Genomic DNA, 9,391 nt, shown 5'->3' on the forward strand with positions numbered 1-9,391 from the left:
TCCACATAAAGAAAGTTCAGCATTGGATTTTGCACTGCCTTTATGAAGTGTATTAGTTGGCAAAGTGACTTCCAAGGCCCTGCTGAAAGAAGGCATATTTCAAAATGATAGGTTTATAAAAACCCTCCTTTATATTGGCAGTCCCATGCCAATCCTTGTTTTAAAATACTGGGAGTGAAATTAAAATTATATTCACTCCTTCTCATTCAGTTCAACTTCATTAATCTATCACCAGAGGCCAATTTGAAGAGAGGGAGGAGGACTAGGAAAGTTACCCCTCTAAGCTCTAACATCAAAATACAGCCTTCTGTGTGGCTGGTTGCACTTTGATAATATGACCACCCTTGATTTATTTTAGTTATTTAGACTCTTCTAAAATGCACTCCTGTAATATTCAATGGAGAAGATAACAAAATTGACACCTAAATCCTGGTCATTTGAGACCCAAGAATAATTGGTTCAGACTGCTGTTGTAGTTTGAAAGATATATGGAGACCTTGGGTGAATTCCTACTCTATCATACTCCGAGCAGATCCATTAAAATTAATGGACTTCAGTTACTTGAGTCTATTGATTTCAATGCGTCTTCTCGGAGCATGGCTAGCATTGGTGATTAGGAGAGGCAAAACCATCAAAGAATCCGTAACCAGATCAGACATTCTTCAACTAGAGACATCACCTAACGCAATCAGGGGCTCATTTTTAATGTGGACATTGTCGGATCTGCCCTATTGCGCTCAATGCCAAAGAATTTACAGATCCCCAAACAGGACATATGTGGCAACTGAACCATTTTTCGACTTGTCAAACATCATGGGTGGTGTGTGGCAGGGACGTCCAACTCCCAATAGATGATCTACTCACAGTATAAAAAAACTGGCAGTGATCTATCAATTGTTGTTGGATGGACAATCAACCAGGATCTACCAGGAACACCTCGCGATCTACTAGTAGATCATGATCTACCTGTTGGACATGCCTGGTCAGCAAGACATTTGTGAGTATCACACTCCGTTCTATATGAATCAGGATTTTAGAGCATGTGTCCAGAATTAGACACCAAAATTTGGAAGCATCAATGGTACAACACTACATGCAACATAGTCACACAGATGAGGATATATATATATATATGCTGTGGTTCTCCAAGTGTATAGACCACACCCATACAACAGACCAGATGCAAGGAAGATTATGTTGCAACTGAAAGCCAGATGGATTTTCCATCTGAATTCCCAAAGGTCTAATTCTCAGTTTGGATCTGAGTAGTTTCTTGTTAATTGTTCCTGTGATTTTTACCGTATACAATCCCAGAGTGTAATGGACTGCAATGGTCCCTTTAAATTTCCACCAGGTTGGGGGTGGCGGCGGCTATATAATGCAGCACAGAATTAGTATCTGAGTCAGCATTTCACCAGAAGCTGGGCGCCCTCGCAAGGCAGAGACTGACCTAATTGTTGAGCATTAAGTTGCCTGTATATGTCAGTGTATAACTTGAATGGCCGGAGTCTTCCTTGTACACAGTTTTTCAACTACAAGATTTAACAGAGAACCTACACTCTGAACTTCATTACAATACAATTCAACTTTTGGATGTGGAGACACTGAATAGTAATTTGTAGGATTGTATAAATCACTTCGGGACACGGGTGGCGCTGTGGGTAAAACCTCAGCGCCTAGGACTTGCCGATCATCAGGTCGGCGGTTCGAATCCCCGCGGCGGGGTGCGCTCCCGCTGCTCGGTCCCAGCGCCTGCCAATCTAGCAGTTCGAAAGCACCCCCAGGGTGCAAGTAGATAAATAGAGACCGCTTACTAGCGGGAAGGTAAACGGCGTTTCCGTGTGCTGCGCTGGCTCGCCAGATGCAGCTTGTCACGCTGGCCATGTGACCCGGAAGTGTCTTCGGACAGCGCTGGCCCCTGGCCTCTTAAGCGAGATGGGCGCGCAACCTCAGAGTCGGACACGACTGGCCCGTAGGGGCAGGGGTACCTTTACCTATAAATCACTTCAAGATTGACCAGATACACACTCTCTCTCTCTCTCTCTCTCTCTCTCTCTCGGTGTGTAGATAGATAGATAGATAGATTGTTTAAGCTCATCCCAATCAGATTATTGGTACATGTTATATTGTGATATTTTGTATACAGTACATTTAATATACTCTTATTTTCCTTGTCAATCTGGCATCCGTTGACAGATAAATTAGTGCAGTTAACACTAACTGCCATTGTACTTCGTCTATTTTTCTACAAAACCCGTAGTGCTCTTCAAGAGTTAACATTGTGGGTGAGCAAAAGCATGAGTATGGGCAGTGAGAACAAGTGTGCCAGATCTCTCCCCATCCATCATTGTTTTCATTATCTTCCAACTTATGGAAGGTGGCTGTATGAAATGTGTTTGTCATGGCCTTTGGCTAGAACAATAAGCTTATGAACTGAAGTATGAAATGTGGAGCACTAGAGGGTCTGTGCCAGTGGCATGCAGTGAAATTTTTCATAGGGCAACAGTTAGGGCCAGAGGCACCAGCTTGGGAGGACAGTTGTTGGGAGGAGTGACGTTGTGCATGTGACGCCCTAATGTTGCGCGTGCGAGTATCACGCCTGCCTCTCTAAGCTGGGCAGAAGCTTCCCAGGCTTTGGGAAGGAGATACCAGGAGAACATTTATGGACTAGCCTAGTCCCCCTAATCCAGGCACCCCCAACCTTTGGCCTTCCAGATGTTTTGAACTACAATTCCCATCATCCCTGCCCACTGGTCCTGTTAGCTAGGGATCATGGGAGTTGTAGACCAAAACATCTGGAGGGCCGAGATGTTGGGGATGCCTGCCCTAATCCAATGACTACACACCACTGGTTTTGGAACCCTGAACCTCCCCCTCACCGAAATAAGTTTTTTCCTCATGGCACACCATGACTCTAGATTAAACATCCCAACACATGCTGTGATGGGATGATGAGCTGCTTGTGCGTAAAATCCTAATCCCTCAGAGTTTGGCTAAGTCCCCAAACCTCTGTCTGTGATGGAGCTCCTTAAACATGACTCCATCAATCGCTCGTTGAATCGGACAGTGGGCGTTTACGGAACTTCTTCCAGCATAAAAGCTCCTTAACGGAAACGCGTCTTCTGGACTCTCGGCGTGACAGTTTCCGCCGAGGAGTGGGTGTCCCTACAGGAGGTCCTGAAATCTCCCCGCTGCTCCCGCTTGAAGTGTCTCTGAGCCCTCCCTCCGACTCACTTTCCCTTGGAACTCCACTTCTCCCCCTGCTGGTCCCCTCCTCCGCTGAATGGTCTCTCTCACCCTCCATGAGCCCTTTCACCTCCTTAGTCTCAGATGGCAGTTCCCTGACATCCACCTCCCCTCCAGGGCCCCCTTCACCCCCTTCCCTCCCCTCCTCTGCGGGAGGCGAGGGAGCAAAACCCCTGAAGGAACCTCCCTCATCTTCCGAAGTTTCGAACACTTCCCTCCACCTTTTGCTGTCTCCGGTTTCCAAGTACTCCTCCTCATCGGAGTCTGTTCCTCCTTCCAACTCCGATTCCCTGAATCCCTCCAGTTCCTCCTCATCGTCGGTGGTGCCAAAGTACTCCCTCCGAAACCTCGCTACTGGCTGAGGTTTCCTGGGGAACCTTTGGTGGAACGTTTCGATCAAGATCTCGTCACGGACCTCCTCTGCCTTCACCCAGGTGTTTTCCGACTCCGGTTCCCCTTCCCACGCGACCAAATACTCCACCTGATTACCCTTCCACCTGGAGTCGATGATTTCCGCCACATGGTTGCGGCTTTCCCTTTCTTCTATGGCTGGCCCCCGTGTGGATACCCCTTCACCTTCCCCCCTGTATGGTGACAGTAATGACCTGTGGAATACTGGGTGCAGTTTCATGTGGTTCGGTAACCGGAGTCTGAACGCCACTGGGTTGACCTGTTGGATGACCTCAAATGGTCCCAATCTTTTGGGTCTCAATTTCTTGCAACCCCCCTTGAACGGCAACCCTTGGGTTGATAGCCAGACCCGACTCCCCACCCTAATTGTTTCTCCTTCCCTTCTGCTCTTGTCTGCCTGCCTCTTATATTCTTCCTTGGCCCTTTCTAAGTTGAGTTGGAGTTGACGATGGATCGCTTCCATTTCTTCTACAAAAAGTTCCGCGGCCGGAACACTCCATCTTTCCCCTCCTTCCCCTGGAAACGCCCTGGGGTGGCACCCATAATTAGCCAAAAAGGGGCTCATCCCGGTGGACACATTCTCAGCATTATTGTAAGCAAATTCCGCTAGTGCCAACTTTTCGACCCAATCGTTCTCTCTGTCATTGACATAACACCTCAGGTATTGTTGGAGAATACCGTTTGCTCTCTCCGCCTGCCCATTGGTCTCAGGGTGCCTGGCAGTCGAAAAGTTGACCTCTACGTGCAATAAGCTCATAAGTTTCCTCCAGAATCTGGACGTGAACTGTTTCCCTCTGTCGGAAACCACCCTCAAGGGGGCGCCATGCAGTCTGAAAATATGTTCTACAAACAATTTCGCTGTTTCTTCCGCCGTGACTGCATGTGAGCAAGCTACAAAGTGACCCATCTTAGTTAACAGGTCTACTACGACTAGTATGGCGGTTTTCCCCTGGGATTTGGGCAGATCAGTCATAAAATCTATCGACACCGCCTCCCACGGTCGTTCTGGTGTGGGTAACGGTTCTAATAACCCCGCTGGTGCCCGCCTTTCTCCTTTGGCTCTCTGGCATTGGTCACACCTTCTCACATACTCCCGTACATCCTCCCTCACCTTGGGCCACCAAAACTCCCTGGTCACCAACCACATGGTCTTGTGTTGCCCAAAATGCCCCGCTGTGGGATTGTCGTGCAGCTGTTTGAGTACTCTCCCCCTCAATTCCCCTTCGGGTATATATAGCGCCCCTCTGTAATACAATGCCCCGTTTCTTTCTTCAAAACCCCCGGGGTCTTCTCCCTCTCTCCTTAGACCTCTGAGCTTGTCCTGGGCGTACTCATCATTTACCGTTCCCTCTACCAGTTCTCTTTGCCCCACCCAGGCCGCACCACACACCCAGTGGTCCTCTGGGATAATATGTCTCTCTCCCGGCGCTCCCTCCCCCTCCAAATATTCAGGTTTGCGAGAGAGAGCGTCCGCTCTGATGTTTTCTGGACCTGGCACATAGCAAATTTCAAAATGGAATTTGGAGAACTCCTGGGCCCATCTCACTTGTCGTTGGTTGAGCACCCGTGCCGTTCTCCAATACTCCAAATTCTTGTGGTCCGTACACACTTGCACCTTATGTTGTGCGCCAATTAGTAAGTGTCTCCATCTCCGGAACGCTTCGTGAATGGCGAGTAGTTCTCGGTCATATACCGTGTAGTTCCTCTCGGATTTGTTCAGCTTACACGAAAAGAAGGCACACGGTCTCCATTCCGACTTATTGCTCCCTGGCTGAAGCAGCACCGTCCCCACCGCCCGGTCTGAGGCATCAGTTTCCACTCTCATGGGTTTTTGTAAATCCACATGCAGGAGCTGTTCTTCCGAAGCGAATGCCCTTTTCAATTCCTCAAAAGCATGCTCCGCCTCCGCCGTCCAAACGAATTTCTTCTTGCTGCTTAGACAGTCCGTGATGGGAGCCGTTAAGTGGGCGAAGTTCTTGATGAATTTACGGTAAAAGTTCCCAAACCCTAAGAACCTTTGCACATCTTTTTTCGTTTTCGGTGTCTTCCATTCCAGCACCGCCTGGACCTTCCCTGGATCCATGGCTAATCCCTTGTCTGATAAGCGGTACCCCAGGAATTCCACCTCCTTGGTGTGGAACTGACACTTCTCCAATTTCACCCACAACTGGTTTGCTTGCAGCTGGCTCAGCACTTCCCTGACATCCTTTACATGCTGCTCCTCATTCTCTGAATATATCAGCACGTCATCGAGGAAGGCCACGCAATTCTTGTAGAGCAAAGGTCCCAGTACGTGGTTCATGAGCGATTGAAAACAGGCGGAGGCTGATTGTAATCCGAATGGCATAACGAGATATTCAAACGCCCCCAAAGGGGTGAACATGGTGGTTTTCCATTCATCCCCCTTCTTTATTCGTATCAGGTTGTATGCTCCTCTCAGGTCCAGTTTCGTGAATATCTTTCCCTTCCTCACCCTGGTCAAAATGTCATCAATCCTGGGCATGGGGAAAGTCACTGGTTCTGACACGGCATTTAGGGCCCGGTAGTCCACGACCAATCTCGGTTTATCCGTGTTTTTTTTGTCCACAAAAAACACTGGGCTCCCCCCCACCGCTCTGGACTCTCTGATGAAGCCCCTCTTCAGGTTTTTATCAATAAACTCCCTTAACTCCTGCATTTCCCTGTCTGACATGGCGTACAGCTTGCCCACGGGGAGCTGGGCCCCAGGGACCAGATTAATTTGGCAGTCAAAGTCTCTGTGCGGTGGTAATTTATCTGCTTCCCTTTCACTGAAGACCTTGCTCAGGTCAGCGTATTGTTTGGGCACCTTCCCTTTGTCCGCCACTTCCGTCCCTGCTAGAGAGGCTTTTGCCCCTTCTGGCACCTTTCCCTCTCTGCAGTGTTCCAGACAATGTGCTGACCCAAAGGAGACCACTCTCTGATGCCAGCCCACTAGCGGGTCATGCAACGCTAGCCAGCTCATTCCCAAAATGACTGGAGCCCCTCCCAGGGTGGCTACATTGAACGCTATCCTCTCAGTGTGCCTGGCCACCCTCATAACCATTGGGACGGTTTGTAGGCTGACTTCTCCTCCCAGCAGCTCCCTCCCATCGATCGTGGTGACCTGCAGGGGGTTGCTTAAAGGGAGTGTCTGTATCTGGTGTTCAGCTGCAAACTCCTTGCTCATAAAATTACAGGAGCTGCCTGAGTCCAGCAGCGCCTTAGTCTTTAGTGGGTATCCGTTTGCCAGCTCTAGCAACACCTCTATTACTAGGGCTGGTCTTGGAGGTTCCGGAGTGGGCACTTTTACTGCTCCTTGGCCTGTCTGCAGTGCCCTGACAGAGGCAGACAGGCGTTGGCTTTTACTGGCTCCTGGACTTCCTCCTCCTTCCCCCCAACAGCTCCAGCCATCCCTTGCCATTCCTTTCTTTGCGGGCAGACTCTGGCAAAGTGACCTGGCTGCTGGCAGAGATAACATTTCTTGGCGCTCTTTCCCTCCTTCTTCCTCCCTTCACTGGGATTTGAAACTGCGCGCGCGCGCGCTGTTCCAACTTCCATCGGCTCTCCTGGCGGGAAACTTGGTTCTGGAATCTCTGGAATGCGGAAATCCCTCCAACGCTCTCCTTTCCCCTCCCGCTTCTCCAAGGCTCTTGCCTCCTGGCGTGCTCCAATGGTCAGCGCTGATTTGGTCAGCTGGTCCATAGACTCCGCCCTGGGCGCCCGGGAAAGTTCATCTTTCACCGCCGAAGAAAGCCCCTCTTCAAAGAGCATTTGAATGGGTTCCGCCGAAAGGTCCCACCCCAATCTATGTATCAACATTGTAAACTCAGTCCAGTACTCACGAACCGATCGGCTCCCCTGTTTGCACGCCATCAATTGTCTGCGCACCAGCCCCTGTTCAATCTCGCTGGAAAACATCAAATCCATGGCGCGAAAAAACTTCCTCGCGTCCTTCAGCATGTCACTATTCCCTGCCATCAGGGGTCTGACCCAATCTCTCGCCCCTCCTTCGAGATGGCCAATCACAAACGCCACTCTCGATGCCTCGTCGGGAAAGTCATTAAACTGCAGTTCAAGAGCATACTGCATCTCTGTCCTAAAGGCTTGGTAGTTCCTGGGGTCCCCCCCAAACTTCTGCACCATTCCTGGCATCTTTCTTGCTAGTGTAGCGCCTTTTGCCTTTTCTGCATCCTGCGCCCTCCTTTCTTCTAGCCTCGCCGTTTGCATTGCTAGCTGGAGTTCCAACACTCTGTACCTTTCTTCCAGGCTTGGACCCTCTCCAGCTCCTGCTGCTCCTCCGGCTCCGGCTGGGTTACTCATGATGCCTCTCTGCACAAGCTGCTTTCAGGGACTGTCCGATTGCTGTGATGGGATGATGAGCTGCTTGTGCGTAAAATCCTAATCCCTCAGAGTTTGGCTAAGTCCCCAAACCTCTGTCTGTGATGGAGCTCCTTAAACATGACTCCATCAATCGCTCGTTGAATCGGACAGTGGGCGTTTACGGAACTTCTTCCAGCATAAAAGCTCCTTAACGGAAACGCGTCTTCTGGACTCTCGGTGTGACAGTTTCCGCCGAGGAGTGGGTGTCCCTACAGGAGGTCCTGAAATCTCCCCGCTGCTCCCGCTTGAAGTGTCTCTGAGCCCTCCCTCCGACTCACTTTCCCTTGGAACTCCACTTCTCCCCCTGCTGGTCCCCTCCTCCGCTGAATGGTCTCTCTCACCCTCCATGAGCCCTTTCACCTCCTTAGTCTCAGATGGCAGTTCCCTGACACATATGTACTTGTGTAACAGCATAGACTACTAGGCAATGATGCATAGCAACACCGCAGATCCAATGAATGCAACTGAAGACCCTCCAGACAACACATTCATCTTAAACACTGATTCTGTGTTGTTGTTTTTTAAGTGGATTTATTGTGGTAGGGCAACATAGTCTTTTAATCCACATCAATCATGCAAACCTAAATTTACGATATGTACCTGAATCCCTTCTGCAAAATAGTGATAGTCTGGAGGCACCCTTTGCCTTACTTACCCAGGAACATGTTGTACAGAGTTCAGAAACTCTATACACATCATACAGTTAAAGCACCCCTTAAAGATTCATGGGAACTATAGTGTGCTAAGGGTGCTGGCAACTGTAACTCTATTAGTGGTAAGCTTCAATTTCCAGAATTCTGAGAAAGAGGGGCGAGCTTTAAATTTGCTTTAAATGTATTGCCTGCATCCACAATGGAGAAATCCATGCATACTGCAAGGATTGTGCACAAAAATCCCAATATCTTCCATGTTTGTGGACTACACAGTGAGCAGTTTAGCAGTGAGGAAAGAGATTTTTCTTTCTTATTGTCCTGTAGTTTGGCAGATCATGGCCTTCCTTCTTCAGTTAAATTGGCCTAAGTGTCTGATTCACATTAACACTCTCAGCCTGTTGAGCTTTCCCCAGTAACCATTTTCCAATTCAGTTTTCATTTGGTATCTCTTCACAACATTTCAAGCTTAATATATAATTCTGAACAGAATCTGCTGAAAGGATATTATTTGGAGTAATTTAAAGGGATTGGCTTTTATTTTCTTGTTTCTAGTTCCTTATAACAGCATAAGCCCTGCTTTGAATTTCAACATGAGCTCCAGGTGTGACAAGTGGTACAGTAATTTTGAGGAAAATGGGGCCCTTGCTTCTTGTTAGTCTTACAGTTGTTATGAATAAGATGAGAAGTGATTGAGTCATTTG

Source organism: Podarcis raffonei, chromosome 1 (genome assembly GCF_027172205.1).
Source record: "Podarcis raffonei isolate rPodRaf1 chromosome 1, rPodRaf1.pri, whole genome shotgun sequence".
NCBI classification, from domain to species: domain Eukaryota; kingdom Metazoa; phylum Chordata; class Lepidosauria; order Squamata; family Lacertidae; genus Podarcis; species Podarcis raffonei.